Source organism: Rattus rattus, chromosome 11, assembly GCF_011064425.1.
Source record: "Rattus rattus isolate New Zealand chromosome 11, Rrattus_CSIRO_v1, whole genome shotgun sequence".
Taxonomy (NCBI): domain Eukaryota; kingdom Metazoa; phylum Chordata; class Mammalia; order Rodentia; family Muridae; genus Rattus; species Rattus rattus.
Window position 1 is genome coordinate 56,622,015 of NC_046164.1, and position 27,807 is coordinate 56,649,821.

General features: G+C 39.2%; 1 pseudogene; it reads right to left on the bottom strand.

Moving 5' to 3' along the window:
- Nucleotides 1-731: 731 nt before the first annotated feature.
- LOC116912008 lies at nt 732-27,569 on the bottom strand (annotated as a pseudogene).
- Nucleotides 27,570-27,807: the final 238 nt, after the last annotated feature.

Below are 27,807 nucleotides of genomic sequence, written 5' to 3' on the forward strand. Positions count from 1 at the left end.
AATGACATTTCTTTTAACTTAATTAGAATGATTTTATGAAACTAAAATAATTATACTGTTTTCTTTCCTAATTTTCCTCCCTCCAACCCTTCCCTTGAATCCCATTTATGTACTCTTTCTCAAATTCGTGGCTTTGATTTCTTTAATAATTGTTACATTTTTTCATTTTCTTTTTTTTTCACTCTTACTTATTAGACACACTATGAAACCCATAAATTACCCATATGTGTTTTACACTGGCAAGAATCTTACATGTTTAACAGGAAGTTGGCTGGATAATGTCAAATACATCCACAACAACCAAATTATTCTTTTGAGCCTGGGTCTCCTGTAGCTTGAGTTGGTGTAGAACTTCTGACTTTATTGCCAAAGCACTAGGCTGACAGGGATGCATTACCATGCTTTATTTAGGAGAAAACGGTTACAAAGTTTCAAAGAACATATAAGGAACAAGGTATACAACATGCTTGTCTTATTATGTAATTTTGTATCACGGTAACAAAACCATCTTGTTTAGTGGATTTTAAGAGACCTGCATTGAGTGTGTTTGGACACTCAATGTAATATATATATATATATATATTATATATATAATTTTACAGTATTATAATTTAAATAGGGGCCAGATGCCTTTTCTTCTATCAGGAAGAGAAAATTCTTTTCCAAAATCACTTGAAGCTTGGACAAAAATAATCATTCCCCTCAACATTCTGTAGCATTACAGGCAGACTTCAACCCTTCAGAGAGGACAGCCCAGCTCTCATAATCTCATCAACCAGGAGAATGTTGGCAGCAATCACAGGACAGGGGTGAAGCAGCTGCTTCTTCACAGTAGTTAAACCATACACTCATTTCTGTGACCACCATCAGCTCAGATGTGTTCAGATCCACACCTACAAGCTGATTGGATTTGCAATGTTCAGCTTGAACTTTAACTAATGTTTCCTGAAGGTCAAAACCAGAGTTCTGCTCAAGAACCTTGGGAATGATGAGCAAGGCGTCTGCAAATGCCGGGACTCCAAGCTGAGCTCTGCCCTTCACACTGGGCTGCTTATTTAATCAGAGCTTCTGCCAGGGCCACTTCTACTGCACCTGTACCTGGAACAACAGAGCCATTGTCAATAGCATTGTTGACAGCTCTCCAGCCAGCTCTTAGTGCATCCTTGATTTGAGTCAGCATGTGCTTATTTGGTCCTGTAACTGGTAAGGTGACAGAACGGGGATTGTTACACTTCTCAAAACGGTGAACCTCTCCTCACTCAGTGGATATTCATAGACAAGCCCTGCATGTTCTAAACAGTCAAGGTTCAGGTCATCAAAGGAGCTCAGAGCTATCCCACCACAAGTGTTCACTTTAGGATGATCAGGAAGCTTATTCTCTCCATTCTTTATTCAGGACAGGAGACATTCAGGCTTGCTTCATGACTTAGCCGGTAATAGCAATTTTCTGCTAACTGAGATCATTGTATCTAGTCTGTGTATCTTATTAAAAATACGGGGATGTGAGAAATTATGACTTGTCATTTGAGAAAAAATTCGTTGTTGTTATTGATTGTTGTAAATGAAGGTGTCTGAGGGTACCTGGAAGAGAATGGGGGACAAGAGATGCGAAGAAGGACACCAAGACAAGAGTCTGATCAAGGCGACAATTTTATTTTTCCCCAAGGCTGAATTTATACCATAACATGGGTAACAGAGGGAGAGGGGAAGTAAGAAACATTTACGCAGGCCAAGGACACAATATTTGTGTGGTCAGGGAATAGGCTGATGTTGACAGGATGTTAGAAAGGTCACAGGTTTGTCATATCTATTAGTCAGCAGGAGAATTTTATCATATTATTATTTATCTTGACCACCAGATTTGTATTAGTCTTCTGAAGCTGGCTGGGGATTTTCCATGAACCCAGTCATACTTAATTCTAACCATAATAATAACATCAACAATGGAGGGCTTCAAGGGCATCGCTCCCAACAGATTTTTTGGACAAATTTGCTTTAGACCAATAGCAAAAGTAATAAAGGTAAGTTGGGTGATAGGAGAACAGAAGTTGGAACCTTCAACTTGGAGGTCTAAAGACTTATGCCTGAGTCCCTGATGAGCCTCTTACAATTGAAGTGAATTTTTGGTAAGTAATATGACCTCTTTTGTGCCTTGTTTTTCTTTGTGCTATAACAGAAACTGCCTTAAGTATTTTTATGGCGGCATTGAGAATGGAGCACGCCATTTTCTTATGGAAAGTGGATTGCCTTGGAATAAGCTGCACAGAACTCAGTGATCACCATACTAGTTTGATTTTCTGTTGCTATGAAAAAAACTGCTCAAATCAAAATGAACTTGAGGAGAAAAAGTGTAATTTGGCTTATGGCTCTAGGGGAAGAGAGTTCATCATAGGGAGAACGGCATGGCAATGGGTAGGCTTGTTAGCAGGAGCAGGAAACAGATCACAGCCAGTCCCAGGGGCTGGTTTCCCTCCTCAAGCAAGACTTCAACTTCTGAAGCTTTCATAATGCCCAGAAACAGGATCTGGGGAGCAAATGCTAAAATACATGGCCCTGGTATGATCATTTTTCATTCAAACCACAATCATGTTAAGTCCTTTGCTTCATAAATTAAAAACAATGGTATACAGAGCTAAACAAAGAGTTCCCAGCTGAGGAATATAGAACGGCCATGAAGCAGCTAAAGAAATGTTCAACATCCTTAGTCATCAGGGAAATGCAAATCAAAACAACCCTGAGATTCCACCTCACACTAGGTAGAATGGTTAAGATCAAAATCTCAGGTGACAACAGATGCTGGCAAGGAAGTGGAGAAAGAGGAACACTCCTCCATTGTTGGTAGGATTGCAAGCTGGTACAACCACTCTGGAAATCAGTCTGGAGGTTCCTCAGAAAAAATGGACATAGTACTACCTGAGGACCCAGCTATACCATTCCTGGGCATATACCCAAAAGATGCTGCAACATAAGACAAGGACACATGTTTCAGTATGTTCATAGCAGCCTTATGAAGCAGCCAGAAGTTGGAAAGCACCCAGATGTTCTTCAACAGAAGAATAGATACAGAAAATGTGGTATGTCTACACAACGGAGTACTACTCAGCTATTAAAAACAATAACTTCATGAAATCCTTAGGCAAATGAATGGAACTAGAAAATATCATCCTGACAATACACACACACACACACACACACACACACACACACACACACACACACACACACACACACACACACACACACACACACACACACACACACACACAGTATGCACTCATTGATAAATGGATATTAGTCCAAAAGCTCAGAATCCCCAAGATACAATTTATAGACCAGATGGAGCTCAAGAAGAAGGAAGACCCAAGGGTGGATGCTTCAGTCCTTCCTAGAAGGAAGAATAAAATACTCATGGGAGGAAATACAGAGAAAAAGTTTGGAGCAGAGACTGAAGGAAAGGCCATCCACAGACTGCCTCACCTGCGGATCCATCCCATACACAGTCAGTAAACCCAGACTCTATTGCAAATACCAAGAAGTGCTTGCTGACAGGAGCCTGATATAGCTGTCTCCTGAGAGGATCTGCCATAGCATGACCAATACAGAGGTGGATGCTCTCAGCCAACCACTGGACTGAGGATCGGGTCCCATGGAGGAGTTAGAGGAAGGTCCGAAGGAGCTGAAGGGGTTTGCAACCCCATAGGAAGAACGACAATATCAAGCAGCCAGAGCCCCCAGAGCTCCCAGGGACTAAAACCCACCAAGTGTGCACATCGAGTGAGCCGTGGCTCCAGCTGCGTATGTAGCAGAGGATGGCCTTGTTGGGCACCAATGGGAGGAGAGGCCCTTGGTCCTGTGAAAACTTGATACTCAAGTGTAGGGACATGCCAGGCTGGGGAGGGAGGAGGGAGTGGGTAGGTGGGTGGGAGAGCACCCTCATAGAAGCAGGGGGAGGGAGTTTCCAGAGGGGAAACTGGGAAAGGGGATAACATTGAAATGCAAATAAAGAAAATATCCAATAAGAGAAAAGAAAAAAAGAAAGAGTAGCATTAAAACAAATTAAAAAATAAAAATGACAAATGCTGTGTTCCGTTTGCCCCTGCTTGTTAGTTGCCCGAGTCCCTGATCAAATGCCTCCTTTAGCCATCGTGGTGGTATAAACTAGGAAAATCTCTTTCGCAGAGCTAGAACCAGGAGAAAATTTTGACCAAAGCCAACTGCTGTGTTGACTCCTTATGACCACAAGATGTCGCTGTTGCAGACGACCTGTTTTTATTGCTATCACTTGATTACTTTGCTCTTTCTCTACGTTTCCTGCAGTCATACAGGGCCCGAGCTCTGATCTATCAGTCTGTCTGTCTGTACCTCCTCTGTACGCTCTGAACATGGCTCACTTTCAGATTTCAGGCCCTTCCCAGGGAGCAAGTCCTCTCTGCAGACCCAGAGTCTCTTTCTCTAGCTTGCCCACGCTGTCCAAAAGGTCCAAGTCCACAAAGAAAACCAAAGTGTTTAAACACAAGAAGGTAGCGACATTAACATGTGCAGACATCCTGCCTTCCCTCGGGGCATTGTCTCTAGTGGGAGAAGCAAGGGGGTTATAGAATGCACTTCCAAACCAAACTTCTTCCCTGCCATCCTCCTGTCAACGACTGTTGAATTTGGAGAAAGCTGGGTGTTTTCCAGTCCCAAGAAACACAAGGATCAGCAGGCAAGCAAGGTGACAGTGTTGCAAGTTCTCTGAGACTTGCAAGAGTGCAAAAGGCAGAAGAGGCTCCAGGTTCTCATACAGCCCAGGCCTTCCATGCTCTGATTTAAAAACTATTGCTAGTTCTAAGTAGCAAAGGTACCATTGATGTGTGTTCGTGCGCGTGCGCGTGCGCGTGCGTGTGCGCGTGCGCGTGCGTGTGCGCGTGCGCGTGCGTGTGCGTGTGTGTGTGTGTCTGTGTATGCGATCTCATGTATATGCATATATATACATATATACACATGATTCTAGTCCTATTCAGATATAATTATCACAGCTTCCAGATACCAGTAGGTCACAATTTATTTCATTTTTAATATAAAAATTCACTTAAAGCACCTGCCTTAGTGTCATGCTGTGGGGCCCAGGGCTCTGGTGTTTCTACTTCCTATCCATCAAATTCTAACTCATTCAGGAACTTACTCACTGAACTATTCTTACTTCTAAGTTGCATACTCTGCATGTCGACCGACACTATCTCACCAGCTTTAGAGCTTTGCTTTTTTTCTTGTCTTCTTACAGTCAGAGCTTGTCTTCCTGGCTGGAATTATAGCTGTGTGCCTACACTTGCAATTCTGCTTCCTCTCCGTACTGCACGCAGAGTAAATTGTCTCAGACAGTTTATGTGCTATATTAAGCCATTAGAGTAAGTGCTTGCATATTGTGTATATATGCTTTCCGTTTCTAAAGGGCTGTGGAGTTTCTGTGGTAGATGAAGCATCCTCTTGCTCCCTTTCCCCTGCTGTCCTGCCTTTACTTACAGAATCACACTGTTCATTACTAAAATGCATAATCACATTTAGGGCAAATGATCTAATTGCATAAATTTTCTCCTGATCTGGAGTTCCTGGCACTCAAGACATTTCCTAGCAAGCCTATTATACCTCACAGTTTGCTTCCAAATTCTGTGTATTGGCTCAGGGTTCTTTTTTTCAAACCATGAAAAAGCAAAACGTGAGAGATCTTAGTTTTAAAATCAGCAATTGTTTTTCTTCTATTTGCCACCTCCATCTCTTACTGCAAAGTAGGGGCCTCCTTCCCAGACCGAGGTGAGAAAGTCAGCATCAACTTTCAGAAGGAGCAGTCGGTTTATGTCCTTTCATCATCGGAACAGGGCAGTTTAGTTTGCCCAACTCTGTGCTGCTGAGAAAATTTAGGCTTAGTGGGCAGAACTGACTTGTCAAGACTAACAAGGTCATGAGAAAGCTCCACACCCTACCACTACCACAACCAAGGAACACTCTGACTCCCATATGATGGCAAATTTCCTTTTTTAAAATTCATTTTATTTTGTTTAGATGAACTAACATTTGATGCATACCTTTGAAGGTATGCCTATTTTTAAGATGGCTATGAAATAATGTTCAATGGTCATATTTGAAAATTGTTGATTGGTTTTTTATTCAACAAAAACTAAAGAGGAAATAATTATGCCAACTTCTTTATGAGAAAAAGCAAAGCCGCAAGCCTTCCATTTTAGTCTCTGCATCTAATGAGTGCCCGATGGCATGTACTATTGTGTTAGAAGAATGCACAGCTATGGGCATTGTTTATTATTGTGTTGCGCAGGCAACAAGCATAGTTTAAATGATAACAGAAATAGGCCTATAATTTGGGCAATGTTCTTTTCATCTGTGTGACCTCAAAAACAATTCTGGAATTGTTATTCAGTGACCTGTACTGCTCATTAACAATGCATTCTGAGCATTCCACCAAGGAAATTAGATTGATGGTGCATCTTTCCATTTATTCTAGAAGTGATTGTTGAAGAAGCACTGTTCCATTAGTGGACTCAGGCACGATCCTATCAACTCTCGTCGGCCCATCGCATGGATCCTTCCCTTCCAATTTCATTTCTTCCACCTTTTCTCCAGTTCTCATGGCATTCTCCTTTACCACCTCACTCTGTTATGCATAGAGACTATGAGTATTCATTCAAAAACAGAGGATCCATATTGGGAATCTTTTCCTGGAGTCACTAACAAGAACAAATCCATGTATAAATACTGGCCACTAGAATATAACTTTGTTTATGAAGTTTAGCCTTGGTGCTTCAAAACAAACAAGGAAACAAACTAGCAGGCAAACAGTAAAAAAGGTGACATCCTTGCTGGCTTAGAGAAGGACAATGCACACACTTTTGTCTTCAGATTCAGATAAGTCAAAGCAGAAATTTTCATTCAAAATTTCCTCTATAGGTGGACTTCAGCTAGGATACACTAGGTTGATAAGTGTTCTAGGCACTAGAGGTGTGTAAGGTATGAAAAACGACATGCAGAATATGTAACGATAATTACCCACGAACTACAAAAAATAATACTAAAGTAATTTGTATAGTTAGGTAGTTACGGCTTAATGTATAAATAGCTGATACACACAAAAATACTCAAAGAGACACATAATAAGAAATGAAATAACTTGTAATCATCTGTTCTTCACCTTTCTCCAATAGGGTAGTCACAGGTCCCATATGGCTGCTGAGCACTTGAGAGGAAGCCGACTCTCACTGAGAAATGCTATAACTGAACCATACCCTCTAGCTTTCCAAAGACTAAGTGCTGACAAGTGTGCTGCACCTTAGAATCTTAATGTTGGTTATTGCAGGCAGCATTTTGGACATATTGAATGGAATAAAATGTGTTGTGAAATTTAGGGTTGTTCTCTTCGTCTAATCTGCACATTTGGCTTTGGAGGAACAATTATTGAAGAGGCCCCCTTTCTCCAGCATGGTACCCCTGTCCAGAACTCATTTTGTGTGTAGAGATGTATGGATTTACTGTCGAGGAACCTCTGGCTTCTGTGATCTTTGAGTCGTCTGTGGATCATGCCGTCTATGTCAACTTTGTCTTGTGTCTTGACAGCACCTGTTATGATGCCTCCTGCTTCGTCATCCCAGCTCACACTTCATTATGTTGCTTAGAGTCTTTTATGTTCTATATGAATTCTAGGTTTCAATTCAGCTTCCCTGGAAGGGCCATTGGGATTCTGATTATAGATTATTGTAGATTATATTGAATTTTTAAATGTTCTCTACAATATGTTCATTAAAACAATATTACTTATTTCAAACAATGAAATTTCCATTTTTTTCTCTGTGTGTCATCTTTAACCAGTATCATCAAAATTTTAAGGTTTCTTTTTTTAGAGATATTTGACTCAACTGATGAAATTTATTTCTAAATGTTTTATTTGATTACAGCTGTTACAAATGGGATTGCATATGATCATTTTTATAGGTTTAGTTTGTTCATCCTCTCAGCCACTCAAGTTATTATTTCTGATTTTCATGAAGTCACCAGAGAAACATATATTTTCATAGTGTTGTAATTACGCATCAAGTGAATAAGGAGTAGAAAGGATAACTGTGATTCTGTTGTGTCTCTATAGGCCATTAAGTTATTTCTAATTTGAAAAGTATAGAATGAAAGCAATGAATTTTCCTTTAACCAATAGAATCTTTTCTCTCTTCTTCCCTTGGAAAAAATATAAATGTATACAAAATAAATTAATATTTATAATTTCATTAAAGGGTAAGTTCAATTTTATTTTTATAGGATATTATTTTTTTAGGGGTTTTGAACTTTACTTTCTTTTTAACAAAAGCAATTGCTAGTTTTTATTGGGGAGGTGAATATGTGTACAAGTAGTGGTCTCAAGGACAATGCTGTGGATGCAGTTGGTTCCTTCCCTTTTTACATGGGATTGGGCACAGACTACCTACAGAGCCACCTAAATGGCCTCATGATTGTTACTTTAGAGAGGTATGATGACATTTTCCCCTTAACTTTTGTTATTAAAATGTTTTCTGTTCATTTATAAATACATTGCAGTGAAATCCTGATAAAGGCTGCATGGAATTCTATGGAATGAATGTGACAGTCTTAGTTACTTTGCTATTGCTAGTAAGACACAACATGACCAAGGTACATAAAATAACACATTTAATTGTGGGACTGCTTACAGCCTCTTAGAGTTAGAATCCATGACCACCTCGGCAGTAGCATGGCACCCAACAGACAGGCATGGTAGCTGAGGGCTTACATCTGATTGATCAATAAGCACGAGGCAGAGAGAATGAGCCAAGCATGGTGGGCTTTTTGAAACCTCAAGGCTGGATCCCAGTGCCATACTTCCTCTAACCAAACACATCTCCAAAGATCAAAGATTCAAACACAATTAGCCTGTGGAGACCATTCTCGTTCACACCAACACAGTTACCCTCATAGGTTGACTTTGATTTAATAAAACTAAGAATAATACATTTTCTCCACATTTTAGATTATTTCTATTCATTCAGTGAATAAGACTTATATGTTCATTTAAAAAAAAGGCACAAAAAAGTATGTATACCAAACACTAATAACTGCAGTGAATCAAATTAGAAGTCACACATTTGAAAGGGATTCAAGGTATTATTCACAATGGGCACATTAAAGAAGAGTTATAGTCTCTGTTTTCTAAGTTTATGGCAGATGGTCAGTTATTACAACTGTACAGAATTGGTCGATTTCCTGAGATTTATAATTTCTACCTTACAAGAACATCCTCTCATGAGTACACTGAATAGTGTTGCCTTAGTAACTTTTCTTGCTGCTCTGGCAACTTTCAGAGAAGAAGCAAGTTAAAAGAAAGGAAAATTTAATTTGACTCACAGTTATGGGTACAGCCCATCATGGTGGTCAAAGCATAGCTGCAAGGCTGTGAGATGCCGGCCACAATGAGTCTGCAAGTCAGAAATAAGATTAGGACAGAGAATGGAGCAACTCCCAAGTCTCCCCTGATGGCTCACTTCCTTCAGCAAGGATAAATCCCAAGCATCCCACAACTTTCCAGAACAGCGCCCCAAACTGGGGACCGAGTGTTCACAAGTCACTATTATAGAGGTGTCTTATAGTCAAACTATTAATGTCCTTCATTTAGTTGCTGGTCACTGAAGAATTAAGCCAATACTCTCATTTGATTGAGGTGTCTTTTGGTCTAATTTTGACAGCTGTGCTACAGAATAAAGAAAATAGTAATGGACCCCAGGAACATATTATGTTTAGTCTTGAGTAAAATGTTAATTTACAAAGCAACAAGTAGAAAATTTAGAATCCTGGTTGGTTGATGCCTGAGAGAAACTGGGAAATTTCAGGCCACTGCTCTCCCTTTTGACTGAAGGATAAGCTTGAAAGCTGACAGATGACTACTCAGGACCACAGAGGATTGTGGGTAATGACAGACCCATGCTTTCTGGCTCTACTCTCCATTCAGCTGCGCAATCAACACTGAACAATCATTTTCCCATAGTCCATCTCCAAAACCCTAGTTTTCTACTTTTGTTTAACAATTGTTAGATATCACTTTACTAGAAACATGTGTCTAATTCACAGCTAAGAGATAGCCAATGTTTGCCATTGTTAATAATTGGTAGTATGATTTTGGGGCTGGGTATTGCATGTTTCTACCCATTTTGTTGGCACCATCATTATGAGGGTATTTCTTGTGCTATCATGACTCATTATTATCACCAGCAGCTCACTAATGATTGAATAAACAATCTAATGAATCACTAGATTAAATCCATTGAGTTTGTATAAATGTTGGCTTTGGGAGTTAGATTACTAAGAAAGGAATCTGCAAGAGAAAAGATGAGCAAATGGGCTCTTTTTCTGCCCAGAGAGCCATGAATTGGTGAGATACATAATTTATGTCATGGATGAGGTCATCATGATTCATATTCATATTCAAAATTACTGCTGAGAGGATACTACTCTTTGAGTAGGAGGGGAGCTATACAGAATAATTCAGGACTGATAGTTTTATGTAATTTTATTCAGTTTAGCTGTGACAGAGTATTCCTGTCAACAGAACATAGAGAAGAAAAGAACTACAGAAGGCTACTAGAGGCGCAGTAATAACAGTAGATTCAATCAGAGTCAAGGATACAGATTTGGCCTCTGTAGTAATTCCATTCTCCTGGATCCTTAGCTGTGTGCAGACAGGCATGAAATGATGGCAAGGTTTTGGACAGACTATCTTGTGGCAAACTATTACCATGTGACTTCAGCAGTCAGCTCACCTACATAGACCTTCAATGGCTTTGAAATCCCCTCCCAAGAGGCTGAAACCAGATAACTAGACCTTGTTATACAACTTGCTGTTCTCGGTAAACTTTTAGAACTCAGCATTAAAGTCCTATTAAGAATAGAGTCAGAGAGAAGCAATCTATTGATCAACTGCTAGTATGGTGAGACGTCACATGGTTGTGCTTGAATGAAACTGGCTCTTGAACATGTCCGCTTTTACCAATAGCAATTATTTTTGTCATTTGTAAATATTGCACCAAAGGGGCAAGGCGAAGGAGGTTGTAGTCATTGTTAGATTCAATTTAATTAAAAATGTAGAACTTAAAAGATCTAACAATCAGGCAAAATTATCCATGGCAATAACTCTTACCTTATTTTAGAATTCACATGGAAAAAAATTCTTACTTTTCTTCCTCTTCATCATTGTCATCATCAACATCATCATCATCATTATAAGCAGGAAACAAGGGTATACAAGTGAATATTTTAGTTACCAAGTAGCTTTGGGTAGGAATCTTAGTTCGTTATGTCCTTGAAGCCAATGAGCCTTGAAGATCTCTTCACTAGCACACCCTGAAACAATACATCCTTGAGTGACAAGCACAACAACAGTCACTCTTTGAAGTTTCTCTGCACCATGCAGACTCCCTTTTAGAAGCTTATCATAAATAATTTTCTTCACTTCTGCCTTGCTGATGTCTGGACATTGGGGTGGCTAAATGTAAGCACGAATTGTCCAGTTAACAATTTTCCCAATTGGGAAGCTTGAAAGCCAAAGGCCTCAGTGCATCCACCATTCATCTTTGTCTGCCCCTTCTGCTAAAGGAAGCTGAAGAGAGTTCATGTGTCACAATCTAGATCCCCCTTGGAAGCAATATTTTGTATAGATCAGAGACTGCACAAGGCCCGACATTTTATTTTAAACAAGAATGTGCCAAAATCCTGCAAAATGTCTGTATGGATCTTTAATGGCTCCTTGAAACCATCTAGGTCAAGGATCCAACCTTACTTCTGCAGAGAAGCCTTTTCGAACTACTCTTCAGAAACATTGTCCTATGCAGACACATCTTAAGTTAATCTTTAGTCACGTTACTCTGACTCATTGTTTTTCAAAGCATTTATCACTGTTGACATTGACCTACCTATTCTGAACCAGAAATATTGTCATTAAAACAGAGAACTTGCCAGTTACATTTACCAATGTTTCCTCAACACCCAGAATAACCAGGTCACTAAGGGATCAAAATGTTTTACTAAGTGATTTTCCTTTTGATCCTCTTAATAGAAATATCAACAGTCACCAATAGCCATGCTGTCTTATTTGCTAGTTTTGATGTGCCTGGCTTTGTGTTAAATATATATTTTCTGAATTTATTTCTTACATTTAAATTCGGGATTTTTCTATTATTTAGAATTTGCAAATATGTAACCTGCTGAGGTCAAATCACAAACATAAAGACACTTACTGACTGTTAAGAGTTGCAAATTTCCCGTCAGCCCATTCCCCCACCCCCCCAGTACTTTCAAGTTATGTGCATGGGATAGTGAAGCAGCTGATACTTTAGGATTCTGTCAGTATGTTCCGAGAGTGAACAGTTCACAGCTGACTGCTATCCAACAGAACCCATAATGCAGCAGTCTTGATGGGTGTGACCACGCATGATCTCAAGTTTTCAATCTGAGACCTCAGGGTGGGAAAAAGAGTTGCAAATTTACCTCTTTCTTCTTTTTGCCCCCTGTGGATTTTTTTTTTTTTTTTTTTTTTTTAGTTGTAGCAACTCTTTCTCTTCATTGCTGATTTTCCCAAGAAGTCACTTATAAAACCTGATTGCCAAACCAAGAGATAATATTCAAATTCAGCTACTTCTAGAAAGAAACCATAGATTGTGTGTTAAGGCTAACTAACAGAAAATAGGGGGTATATATAAGAACTAGTTTTATTTGTTATATGTTGGAGCATCATTTGGGTATATGCCCAGAAGTGGTATAGCTGGGTCTTCAGGTAGTACTATATCCAATTTTCTGAGGAACATATAGACTGATTCCCAGAGTGGTTATATCAGCTTGCTATCCCACAAAACAATGGAGGAGTGTTCCTCATTCTCCACATCCTCGCCAACATCTGTTGTCACCTGAGCTTTTGATTTTAGCCATCTGACAAGTATGAGGTGGAATCTCAGGGTTGTTTTGATTTGCACTTCCCTGATGACTAAGGATGTTGAACATTTCTTTAGGTGTTTCTCAGCCATTCGATATTCTTCAGCTGAGAATTCGTTGTTTAGCTCTGAACCCCATTTTTTAAAATAGGGTTATTTGACTCTCTGGAGTCTAACTTCTTGAGTTCTTTATATATATTGGATATTAGCCCTCTATTAGATACAGACCTTTTCCCCAATCTGTTGGTTGCGTTTTGTGCTAATTACAATGCCCTTTGTCTTGCAGAAGCTTTGCAATTTTATGAGGTCTGATTTGTCAATTCTTGATCTTAGAGCATAAGCCATTGGTGTTCTCTTCAGGAAATGTTCCCCAATGTGCATGTGTTCAAGGTTCTTCCCCACTTTTTCTTCTTTAAGTTTGAGTGTATCTGGTTTGATGTAGGGGTCCTTGATCCACTTGGACTTGAACTTTTTACAGAGTGATAAGAATGGATCAATCTGCATTCTTCTGCATGCTCAGCTCCAGTTGAACCAGCAACCTTTGTTAAAAATGCTATCTTTTTCCCACTGGATACTTTTAGCTCCTTTGTCAAAGATCAAGTGACCATAGGCATGGGTTTATTTCTGGGTCTTCAATTCTATTCCATTGATCTACCTGCCTGTTTCTGTACCAATACCATACAGTTTTTATCACAACTGCCCTTTTATACAGCTTGAGGTCAGGGGTGGTGATTCCCCAAGAAGTTCTTTTATTATTGAGGATAGTTTTCACTATCCTGGGTTTTTCTTATTCCAAATGAATTTGCAAATTGCTCTTTCTAACTTTATGAAGAATTGAATTGGATACATGCTCCTCTATGTTCATAGCAGTCTTATTTATAATAGCCAGAAGTTGGAAAGAACCCAGTTGCCATTCAACAGAGGAATGGATTCAGAAAATGTGGTGACAATGGAGTACTACTCAGCTATCAAAAACAATGACTTCATGAAATTCATAGGCAAATGGATGGAACTGGAAAATATCCTGAGTGAGGTAACCCAATCATAAAAAAACACACATGGTATGCACTCACTGACAAGTGGATATTAGCCCAAAAGCTTGAATTACCCAAGATATGATCCACGGACCACATGAAGCTCAAGAAGAAGGACCAAAGTGTGAGTGCTTCAGTCCTTCTTAAAAGGGAGAACAAAAATATTCAAAGGAGGAGATGTGGAGACAAAGTTTGGAGCAGAGACTGAAGGAATGGCCATTAAGAGCCTGTCCCACCTGGTGATCCAGCCCATATACATACAGTCACCTAACCTAGACAATATTGCTGAAGCCCAGAAGTGCATGCTGACAGGAGGCTGATATAGCTGTCCCCTGAGAGACTCAACCATAGCACGACAAATACAGAGGCAAATGCTAGCAACAAACCATTGAACTGAGAACTGGGGAACCAGAGAACTGGGTCCCCATCGTAGGAGTCAGAGAAAGGATTGAAGGAGCTGAAGGGACTTGCAACCCCAACCAACCAGAGCTCCCAGGGAGTAAACCACTACCCAAAAAGTACACATGGACAGATCTATGTCTCCAGCTGCATATGTAGCAGAGGATGGCCTTGTTGGACACCAATGGGAAGAGAAGCCCTTGGTCCTGCCATGGCTGGATGCCCCAGTACAGGGAAATGTCAGGGCAGGGAGGCAGGGTGGGTGGGGAGGGGGAACACCCTCATAGAAGGAGGGGGAGGGAGGGATGGGATAGGGGTCTTATGAATGGGAAACCAGGAAAGAGAATAACATACGAAATGTAAATTAAAAATATCCAAAATAAATATTAAATTAGAACTAGTTATATTGGTTCATAGCCTATGAACTAAAATCGCAAGCCTAAGACTGCTGGGTCCAAGGTTTCTTCTCATAGTGTAATAAAGAAGCTCAACTATCTTAGAGAAATACACAGCCATGCAACTTCCAACCTCTATTTTCAAAGTATACACCATTTTTTCAATAATTTGAACAATGTCCAAGAAAATAATTGTGAGGGAGAGAGATGAATGTGAACACATGGTTTCAGAGATTTTAGTTCATGGTCCACCAATACCATCACTTTGAACCTATGACACGGGAGAATAGTAGGCAGGAAATCCGTGTTGAAATAAACCTATTCATTTCATGATGTCTGGGACATAAAAGGTATAACCACAAGGCTTCCCTTCCTTTCACGTGACTTTACTTCCTCATGGTTCCACCGCTTTCTCAGTAGCATCTTAGCCTAATGACTTGGCCTTTAGTTTATGGGACCTTTGGGGACAGTAAGAAAAAGAAAAGCAAAGCCTACAGAGAGGAAGAATTCTCAATGCAAACATTCATGAGTCAGTTCATAACTACTGTCTTGGGACACATCACCTATGAATATCATTTCTCTATAGTCATTTATTTCAAATTCACACACAAATTTGCTTTTCTTTTTGACAGATCTGAAATGCAAGGATGTGTCTTAACTAGTTTTATTTTAATTTTTTAAAAATTGACTTACTTTCCATGTCTACATTTTACATTTGCCTACCGAAATCTTTAAATGCAAATTGACAAATTTCTGGATCTTTAGGTGATTGTCTTTGAAGACAGATAATTTCAGGAAAATTCCAGAACTAACAAAGCAGATGTGTGGCCCTCTTAATGTCATCACATGGTAACTAAGCTATGAAAAACTTAGGCTTCATGTGAGAGAAAGGCATCAGTTGGGAGAGAGGCTGGTGATAACGAGCTCATATAGTTTTAATGAAGATTTTTAACAAACAAATCAACTAACAACAAACAAAATGAATAATCTAAGATTCCAATGTAGCTGAACAGAGTGAGGAGGGATGCTTTTCTTTTGCTAGGAACTTGGAAAGACAGAGATAACAACCTGTGCTTTCATCTAGAAACTCTATTTGGGATTTCTTTATCATAGAGTAGGAATTTTCACTTTTTAAGCAAATACTGTCATTCTCAAAGGAAGATAGACTCATAAAATTAAAAACCTGTTACATTGCCTGGCTGTTTTGTGGTGGCAGTGCCACTTATGGTTCCCAATGCAATCGAGGAGGAAATGCAATTTATTGCAGTGGTTCAGCCATATCATAATGAAATATTATTACTACCCTATCATCAACTGTAGGCATCATGTGTAGCTGTCTGAATTCCTAAAAGATCATTACATCTGGGATATCAGGATATTTTTCTGTGAACTTTATTAGTATAAAATCCAATGAAAGCTTTTGGTAAATATATCCTGGATATCACTAATATTTTCATTAAAAATTGTTGATTAACTAATCTGTTCTTCAGCCAGATGTTTGATCAGTATGTGGCTTTCTTAGCAACACTAATAGACTTCACTAGTTATATCTAAATGAGTATATGGGAATGGTGAGATGGCCTCCCAACCTAAGGACCAGAGTTCAATCTCTGAACTCTTATAGTGGAGGGAGAAAGCTAACTGCTAAAGGTTGTCCTCTGACTTACACAGCAATGACAAAACATTCATGTACCCATACATGTAATCAGACACAGTCAAATGCAATAAGCAATTTAAAATACAAGAAGAAACAGATACATTTCTTTACCCACCCTGATTAACTGAGCAGCTGATGTGCTCCAAATAAATACATTGTGGCATCTTCTCTGAGTTTCTGGACAGATGCTTCTGATGAATATCAGCTCCTGGAATGGGAAAGACCATGGGTTAAGAACTCAATACCATTAAAATTTCTATCAGTTCCCATTAATTAATTCTAGGAAAGAACAGATAATGAACTAATGGTGAAGCCCACATTATTAATTAAAGGCTAGAGTATAGGAGGAGGTTGGGTAGAGAAATAATGGCATGTGTTTCAGAGATTGTGTGTGTGTGTGTGTGTGTGTGTGTGTGTGTGTGTGTGTGTGTGTGTGTCTGTCTGTCTGTCTGTCTATGTACACATGTGTGGAAGTCAGAGGACAACCTTTAGGCATGGCTTCCTGTCTTGCACCCTACTTGTGCAAGGACCTTACATTTCTATGTCCCAAGGCTGGCTGGTTCTGTGGCTTCTGGAGCGTCTTCACCTCTTTCAGTACCTACTGGGATTATACATACCTATGTTACTGCATTTGGCTTCTCTGTGGGTTTGGGGCATCCACACTCAGATTGGCAGGCTTGTGAGGCGAGCACTTTCCCTACTGAGCCATCTCTCCAGCACATAATTTTAAGGTACCCAGAAGTTGGTTCCTTTCCATGGTGCCAGATCTGGAGAAAATGATTGAGAGAGTTAAGAAAAACAACAGAAAAGCAAATAACTACCTGTTGGATGTTTGTGAGATGATTGCTTTGGGGGGATAAAATTCCTTGCCATATGCAAAGTGAGAAATGTCTAGAAAGTGATGCCTTTCTGTATTGTTCACTGCTACATCACCAGTACCATGTGGCTGAGTGACACTTGGTGTGGCTAAGCAGTGGCTTTGAAGTCTCTGTCAGTGTCGTGCTGGCTGTCTGGATGCAAGTGAGATGATGCAGGAGAGTGCTTGAGAGTGAACCTCAAAGCTGTCCTAGAACAATCCTCAGCCCCGGAGCATAAAAGTGGCATCAAAGTCTATTCCCAGAGGCCTTAGGTCTCAGTATCTGTTTTAGTATTTCACAAAGTCTTGATTCGTCTGCAACCATTTTCCTTGGTAGCACCTGTAGTGAACAACAGAGAATTAACCTTGAGACTGGAAGACACATGCAGGTTCCAACCAAACCCAAGGGAAGTATCAATGCAGAGAAATGGATGAGAGGTGTTTTAGAAGCCTTAGACATCAGTGCCATTTCAGCTCAAGCATTCACTTCTTATTTGATTTTTATCTATTGGAAATAACTTAAACCTATTCTTTAAAGACCAGCTCTCCTGTGCCCATGCAGTCAGGGACAGCCTTATTGTGCTGCTGAGGAAATTCATGAAGAATCAATAAAAAAAAATAAATAAAAAGAGGATCAAATGGAAGTCCACTTCATATGTGTTTATTCATTTCTCATGAATTGCTCTCTTTTGTTGGTGAATCTCTAAGACCACACCTCCATGGGATCTCCAAGATTTGAAACATTGTACATGCTGAGTTCCCAATTCTAAACCTTACTTCGACCAGGGAGTCTTTAGTGTTGTATCCTTTAAAAGGTGGCCTTTGGCATAAGGCCTCTCCTGTTCTGTTTCGTAATATCACACTGAGGTGATTGTTCCCAAAACCACTTGAAGAAGCAAGCACTTAAAGCTCCCAGAGTCTGACCAAGTTGAATGATTTATGAGATTGGCTCTTAAGGAAATTTATTTCAATTTACTTAGTGGAATATTTTTTTTCTCCGCACCCCCTAGTTTTCTAGAATTTCTGCTTGTGTGAAAATCCTTATAGACGATGTTTGAAAGCCTTGCCACATGCTGCTATTCCCAAATTGATTGTGGATCTTGGAACAAGTATAACATGCCAGGAACTTAACCACAGCTCCAGTTGAGTTTTGCTAAGTCACATACATTTCTGAAAAACAGATAATCAGCAATGAGCTTCTAAATGCCTCCAGAAAGGCAAATGCTTAGAACAAAACTGAAACCTTCTAATTGCAACAGCACATTTTATGGTCAATAAAGTATTCAATATGCTATGCAGCAGGAGTATTCCAAGTGAGAGTCAAATAAAAATAACTGTGTTTGTCATGTAGCATAATGAGAAGTTTCTCTGCTCAGCAAAAGATAACCCCCACCACCCCCACCAAATACCCTTTCCCACTTGGCATATACGATGGATTGCTCGCACAAAGAGACTGTGGGGTAAGTCTAGCTAAAATAGAGCAACCTAAACAAATCTCTGTCAGGAAACCAGAAAGGAAGTTTGCGCCTCAACTTAATTGGCTTGTGATTACTTACTGAGATCTAAGTCGATTGTGCTCCCATGCTCTGAAGACTGCTATTTTTCTTCCCTGGAGGGAACAGAATATCTCTGATTCTTTCCTCAGTTTCTCCTTCAGTACATTCCAAGAACCCAGCCCTTCCCCTGTTTCTGAATTGCAATGCTTGCCCTACTCAGTATTGATTCTTTCACAAATTTAAAAATAAAACACCAAAATATGGATGATTGTAAACAAAGCTTTGTGCAGTTTCAGACAATCGAATGCCTAGCATCCGAGGGTGCTAGCAGCAGTCTGATGTCCTTCACTTGATCTGGGTTTTGAAGGAGGTGCATACATGGAGGCCAGAGGTCAACATTGGGAATTCTTACACGCCATTTTCTACCTCATTGTTTTAGCAATAGAGTCTCTCCCTGAACCTAGAGCTCACTAGTAAGTTGACTTAACTGACCAGGAAACCTCCATGGTCTGCCTGTTTAGATTCCTGCAATGCTGGCCTTAGAGACATACACCCACCTTTTACATAGGAGCTGGACTTCAGAACTCAGGTCCATATGCCCACGCAGGAAGTCCTTTACCCACTGAACCATCTCTCTCGACTCTTTTAAGACTTAATTCTCATTTCCCTGGTTATTCTTTCCTTTTTCTTTTTTTCCTAGCCATATGTTCAGCAGCCCCAACTGTGATTTCATATGAATTTAAATAGATCTGGGCATTTCTGTTATATTTATAAACTTGGACACATTACCTGGCAAGCGCCGTGTCTTTTTCTTGAGATAAGGAAATCAATACACTTAGTTTTCCCTCAAGCATCTTCTTAAGGATTTAAAAACACAAACAAAACAAAGTAACAAGCATAGTTAATTTCATGCACCGTTTACTGAGCTTTAGCAGTTGTTAGCAATTTGCCAATCTTATCTATTAATGGAAAGGACCTTGTTTAAAACAGCTGCTAGGCATAATACTAATTCCCTGCTAATTCTTAAGGATCCATCTCCATATGATAAGAACAAATATATACATAAAACTCATGCTGTTACTACATTAAGCACTGTCCATCACACTTTTTAGATACAAGTCACTATTTAAACTATGTATCTATAGTCATACTTCATTTGGCTGTCATGTTTTCTGAGTCTCACTCAACATACAACACATGTTTCCTCCTTTTCTGTGGGTTTCTGGTTTGTTTAAGAAACAGCTGTTTACCCTGCACGGTGTTATAAATCCTGGCTTAGTACTTGTTCCCTCCAGGTGTCTATACCTAGAAATAGTCTGCCTACTGCTATCACAGAGGGCCCATTCAAAGAAGTTACTTTCATTCTTGCAAGGCCTAGGGAATCAACCAAGCATATTAGTGATGTGAGAAAATGATTCCTCTGCATTTCCCATACAAGGAAGAAATGCTCTCTGGGGTTTACTTTTGCATAAAACTATTCCCCCCACAGGAACACTGTTATATGGAAACCCTTGTTTGCATGAATGTTTAGATGAATCCACTTAACTACAGGTCTTATATGTTGGTATTTGCATTAGAGGGCCAGAGATACTTTTGTCCTGTCCATCAGCCATCTCCATCTTGTTCCTTGACTGTACAGTCTTCTTTTTTATTTCAAAATCAATTTTGAACACTTGAAAAAACACAGATGAAGAGGCCAATAGATCATTTGCCTTCTTAGTGTAGTCTAATTCTCAGGGAAGTCTCGCCAAAATTATACTTGTTCCCTACAGGTTCCCATGAGAGACAAGAACCAGGTATGTAAAGCATGCAGGTCACGTAATACTTGGCTCTGGTTCCTAGTAAATGGCGGCTTCTGTTTTCATTCAAAACATTGCAATACTCCATTGATTTAATAGTCAGACCATCATTGAACTCAATGACTGGATTATGACTGCCAAATTGGCATTAGTGCTGAGGGGAAGAAGAGTGTCTTGGGGAACTAGAAATATGGACTTTACCTCCTATCAGAGTAATAAAAATCTTTTGGGTCAGAAATCACAAAGAATAGTCTACTCTTTACATTAGCTTCTTTGATCTTTGTTCCCCACTTTGTTGTAGCATGCCACCCTGAATTGTATATGCGACACCAAAAATCCCTTGGAAATACCTGTGAAATGACTTCTGAGTTCTACTTGCCTACCGTATTAATGCATTGGGTATTCTATGGTGAGTCAACAGAATTTCTGTGCTGGTAAGAGCATGGCTGCATAAGGGGAGATGTGACACAGTTCCTGCCTCTGGAGTACTGCCAGGCCGTTGATCCCTGTGTGTGCTGATGGCTGCTGTTGCCCTGAAACTGCTCTGTTGTTTCAATCTTTTTTCCTGGGCAATATACTTCCCCTGTTGCATAGAACTAATCACTCCATAATAATAATAATAAAAAAAGATACAGTTCTCAGGAATGAAGAATGGTGGCAGTCATGAGGCTGTGGAAGACAAGGAACAGACCTCCGTTTGGCCTTTAGGGCCATGGGAAAGCATTTACATAACATAACCACAGAGGTCAGAAATGCCTACATGGTCCTTTGTAGAAATTGTTCATTGTAAGACTTGGCCTTGAATTTGGACTTATGAAGAGACACGTGCATCCTCCAGCCAATGACAGATACGTTAATTAGCCAGGGTGAACTTTGGTATATCAAGGATATAGAGTTAAAATCATCTCAAGAAGAAAAGGTATGGATAGGAAATGAAGGAATCTATAAAAAACAAGCAAATGATTCTTTTCCTGGGGAATATATTTCTCTCCCTGTGCAGAGCTAATCACTCCATAATAAATGGAAGAGATACAGTTCTCAGGAGTGAGGAACAGCAGCAGTCATGTGGCTGTGGAGGACAAGGAACAGACCTTCTGTTTAGCCTTTATCTTATATAAGGAAGGTTTGTATATGATCTAGAAATAACTAGTCTTAGAAGGACAGTATATGAGTCCATAGAATTGCTAGGATAAGAAGCAAAACTTAGAGAATTAAAAGATGATTACAAGCATATAAAAAGTTAGTTCTTTATTCTCCTAGCTATGTGAAGGATAACAGTACCTACTTTACTTGCATAAAATTTAAAATTTGTGGCAAGCTTTTGCTTATGAGGTACTTCACATTATACAAGATAAATTCATGAACACTAGTTCATTGTTTTAACCTCAACCATTGTTGTACCCAACCATTTTGTGCTCAATAATCAGTAAAGCAACACTTAAATAATTTGTTGAATGCTATAAAGTAGAAAGTATGATTTCATTCTATTTATTCTTTTTTAATATTTTCAGATTCATGATGCTTAGAAAGCCCAATTAGGCTGAAAGACAGAGAGTCTAAGCCTCCATCTGGGACCAAGACATTCAGATTTTATGTATGATTTATGACATGATAAGAATTGTAATCATAGGTAGCAGGAAAGAAGAGCAAGGTACCCAAGCAGGGTGGCAGCTAGGATCATGGGTGGGTGTTTCTAGCAGATATGTCTTGTTTTCTACCAAGTGATACAGAAATAAGAGGGCCACAGAGCTTATTAGGACATTGGAGCATTGGTAGAAAATGGATGCAGAAGTAAGACATAATCGTTAGAAGATGTTGTTAGGTGATTGTAGCCATGCTCCATCTGAGATTGAAAGAGTCAAATATCTAAAGATGGAGAGAAATTCATGCTCTTCCCTACTGTAATGGATGTGTGCATGCTGGGGATACTGTGGAATGGACAGGGCAGTTAGATCAGGCAATGAGGCATTGGTACTTGTCACAGTGATCTTCCATCATTGTGGAATAAGCTTAGGGAACAACAACATCTCTGGGGTAGTTATTCACTGAAAAACAACAATGACTGAAGACAATAGGCTCTGAGGACTCAGTCTTGATGAAATACCCCTCCTGAAAATGAGGCTGGGAGAAGTGTTTGTTGTCCTTTTGTTTTGTTCAGAACACTGGCATAGGTTTCTCATTGATTTCCATTGGAAATGAGAACAGCGAAACGAGTTCCACTTTCCTTTCTTGTTAACTCCTGCATTTAATTTGAACACAAAATGGGATAACATCAATTCTGAGAAACAAACTTTGAAATAATTTCTCTCCTTAATATTTTTATTGCACAATGGGATTTCCAATGACGCTTCATAAATTTAATCTTCTGAATGGTTTACGTACCAATTACTTTTAAAACTGAGTGATGTGTTTTAGTAATTAGTCTAGTAAAAAGCATTGGTCATCACTTTAATCAAAACAATGGTGAATTTTCCTTCTTACATCACAGAAGTGATTATATAAGTAATATATAAATTTCTCTTGTATACATTCGATTTTGTTTTTATTTTCCTACTGATAATGTATTTGTATTTATAATTTCTTCCTATTCTTAAAAATTTCCTTTATATTTTTCCCACCTTATACCAATCAAATCCTAGGAAGTTCCTTTGTCCTTTAGAATCCTACTACTTCGGGACTGTGTATTGTTTAGTGTTTCTGTGGCTGATATTGACCTGTACAATATAACTACTGTCAAGGTTTGAGGTTGCAAACTCCCCAAAGTAGGTCAGTTACAAGTAAAGTATTCATTAAGATGTTTTAACCTAGACCAAACACCAATTATCTTCACTTTCAATCATCCCACAGTTAACAGCTGTTTTTCTGCAGTTCCTATTTTTATTTGAAAACCTATATGTCAAAATGGAATCTTTTCAGTTTTTATTGGTATCAGTGTTTATAAAGACAATGTGATCTTAAAGTAGAAAGAAGTTCCTGTGCTCTGAAACCTTTTATGTGTCTTAAAACACTATTGGCATCTTATCGTTTAAATGAAGGGCATGTTGTCCTACATCGTGAGAGAAGCATTCTGAGTTTACTTGTTTCTCATGTCATTCTATCTTTGGAGAGCTGTCTATAACTTACTTGGGATCATCTCTGCTTTTTACGACTCTGTACCTTCTTCATTCCTTTTTGCTCCCATGCCCATGAAAGTGTCATCAACACAAGACAACACTTGATATTACCTCACTGCTGGTCATCTAAGAAAGCATCATTATGGTAGCATGGTTTCTCTGTAGAAAAGGTTCTGACCAAAATCTAATGACCTGAGGTTGGCTCCAGGAACCCACATGGTAGATTGAAAGAACACACTCCCAGAAACCAAACTCTCACATGTACACACAAATTTTGGCATGCATGAGGCTACATACCAATTAAATATACAAGTATAAAATGAGCAGTATTTTAAAACTGTTTCTTCACTCGTGACATAAAATTGTCTTTCTTCTGTGAACTCATCCCTGAACTAGAATACCTTAGGTCATTTTGAATGCATAAAGCACTACAAGACTAGTAACCTTTAGATTGTTGAATGAAGTGGTAAAGAATGTATCTTCTTTTTTAAAAAATTTATTAACATTTATCAACTTATAGGGTGGTTTGATTAGATTCATACAACAAATATCTATATCTGCTACCAGCCAGGCCCTGCCCTAAAGTTTAAGAATGAGATCCAAGCTTCTAAAGTGTACACTCTAAGCATTCAGAATTTACTGGGTGGTTGTTCTAGTGTAGAGCCACGTGACTTACAGTTCCCCACTGTATTTCTCTTTATTTCCTATGGCATTGCTCAGGAAAGCAGCTATTTAAGTGTCTCAATACTTTAGCAGGTATCATAGTCATATTCAAGTAGAAATGTCTCATTAGCCTCCTGGTTTTATTTAAGATAGTAGAAATGCATTAAACAGGCCATCTCTTTTTTGTTAAAAAGCAGACAAAGAAGGGGGAAGCCACAGGTGCTAAGACGGAAGTTTGTCTACCTGAATCCTGTCAGTTGCTGACTCTGTAATAAGTCTGAGGGCTTCAATGAGGGTCCAGGGAAGAGTACGAGTCTAAGTTGTTTTTTATTAAATGAGAAAATGCTTATCTCATAATTGTTAGTTGAGGAATAATGAGAAAAGGCTAGCTGAAAACATGAGAAATTAGTTACTGTTAGATTTAACAGGGGACACTGTGAAATTCAGTTTGAGCAGGGCTGTGAAATGTTTGTGGTCAAAGTCAACCATAAATTTCACATTGTTTGAAGTGGCATACTGTTTACTTGTAGCAGTTAAGGTTGATGATTAATAGACTTCTTCAATATGTGGTTCTCAAGGTAGTCCCCTAACAATGACAGTATATGATATTTCTTATAAATGCAGAAAAACATATAAACATATCTGCCCCCCACGTACTTGTACCAGGTATGGGGCTACTCATTTATACCATGGTGAATAAAGTCACTCTTCACGCTTGGTGACCATATGGTAGTCCTCAGGACTTAAGAGTGTTACTATATCTGACAACAGAGACTCGGAAGATGTAATTAAGTCCAGAATCCTTAGAGGAAATGTGATCTTGATTTATCTGAACATGCTTCTGTAATCACAGGATTCTATAAAATGAATGAAGGCGCCAGGAATCTCAATGTCAGGGTAGAGTCTGGAAAAAGACTCCATCAGCTCCTATTAGCTTTTAGTGACAAATGACCTTGCTCTAAGAAACCCGGGAGTCTCTGGGAATATAAAAAGTCAAGGGCTCAGTTTTCTCTGTAACCTGCAGAGGAATGCAGGCCTCCAGTGCTTTGATTTCATCCTAGTAAGACCCATGCTGGAGTGTGGTCCTTTGTGTGAAGAGGAAATAAATGTGGTATGCTCTAAGCTCCTACATTTGTCCTGATTTGTGATAGTAGTGATGCGGAACTAACAAGTAGTTTGAATGGTAGTTTGTGCTTATGAGTTTGTTTCTGAAACAAGTCCTAACATCGATCAATTGTTTTATCTGGTTCATGGTTATGCAGTTTTCAGTCCAAAGTCTTAGAGTTACAATTAGTTTAGGCCTTTGTGAAGGTGGCACATCACAATGGGAGTTTGTGGAAGGGTACATTGCTCATACCTCCAGCCAGGATGTTGAGAGACAGAATGGGCTGTGGTTCCACAGTCTAGTTTGAGCACAAGCTCTTATTGACCTTAGACCTTCTGAAAGACACTTCCTGTTAATGGTCCATGACACTTCTGAATCCTGACACCAGGGACATAAAAGTTTTAATTTATGGCACTTTGGGAAACATTGACATTAGAAATTCTATGGGTTTCTTTATGATTATAAATGTGTTTATAATACTTATAAATCTATGATGTTAAAATGAAAGTATTTTATGTTCTCTTTTTCTTCCTCATATGTGTATAATTTAGTCCTTCTGGTTTGAAAAAATGCTTAAAGGACAAGACTGTGTTTTATTATATGGATTTTTTAAATTTACTTCAAGGTTTTGAGGCCCGATTGACAGGTATTTCCCATTATCTTGGCAATTTATGAATATGTTTGGCTGGTCCAAAACTCTCACTTATCTTGGTAATTGCATCTTGCCAGTATTAAAAGTATTTGGAACTTGAGACATAGATTCACTTTTAGAGAACTCACAAGAGACCAAGAAAGATAAAGTAGTCTACCAATTTCCCAGAGTACAATGGGGAGCATCCTTGTCAGGTATATTATGGCTTTCCTCTGCCTGCTGCTTTTCATCACAGGCGCATGATTATCCCTTTGGTGTCTGTGATCCTATGAGCCCTGGTTAGGTGATTCTGTAGACTATGTTCTTATGGGGTCCTCACCTCCTCTGGTTCGTAAATCCTTCCTACCTGTCTTCTTCAGGGTCCTGCTGGCTCAGTCCAGTGTTTGTCTGTGGGTCTCTGCAACTGCTCTTATGAGTCGCTGGATGAAATCTCTCTGATAACAATTGGCCTATGAACTGATCTATGAGTATAACAGAATATTACTAGTAACCATTTCATTTTTTCTAGCCATGTTTGGTTCTATCCAGGGACTCAGGACTATTTAGTACCTGGTTTTGGGCCTTGCAGGTAGTATCAGGCATGGGCTCCCTTCTCTGGCATAGGCCTTGGCCAATCGCACAAGTCCGCACCGTTATTGCCCCCGTGCAGTCTTGAGGACAGGAGAGATTATAGATAGAAGATTATGTGGTTGGGTTGGATTCATAGATCACTGCTGGAAGCCTCGACTGGCTTCTATGTAGAAGATGGGCGATTCAGGGCTACATATGGTTAATTATTAGGAATCTTCACTATGGTTGCTCTTGTAGTGTCCAGGGAATTTCCACTGCACTAGGTTTTCATGTCACCCCTTAAATGCCCCTCAATTCCAGTTACTTTCTGAGTACTCTTGCTATCTATTCCTTCTACCCTTACCTGATCCCTCTGTTCCCATTCCCACCAGGACCCTACTCCATTCACAAAATCTATTTCTCCTTCACAGAGAGATCCTTGCATCTTTGCTTGAGCCCTCTTTCATATTTAACCTCTCTGGGTCTGTGAATTATATATAATATGATTATCCTCTACTTAACAGGTAATGCCCATTTATCAGTGAGCACACACCATGTTAGTCTTTCTGGATGTGGGTTACCTCACTCAGAACGATCATTTTCTAGTTCCATCAGTTTGTTTGCCAGTTTCTAGATGTCTTTGTTTTTAACAGGTGGGAAATGCTCCATCGTATAAATTTACTACATTTTCCTTATCCATTATTTGGGTGAGGGATATCTAGTTTTTCCAGTTCCTGGCTATTATGAGTTAAGCTGTTATGGACACCGTTGAGCAAGTGTTTTTATGGTAGAATGGAGTATCCTTTGGGTGCATTTCTAAGAGTGGTAACTTACTTCGCGCACCATGGCATACTGCATTACGAATGATTCCTGTGTCATCTTTCATTTTGACATCATCTAACCTATTTTTTAAAAGCATTCATTAAACACCCATTTTTGGGGGGAAATGTCTTATTTAAAGAGAATTATAAAACTCTAGGCATTATGTGACTGCAACACTGCACATCAAGCTTATGTCTTGCAGGCATGCAATGTTTGTACAGGTAACTTTCCCCAGTAAGATCTTTTCATTCATTATTGTGGTTAAATTTCAAAAATCTCAATGAAATTTAAATTGTTACCAC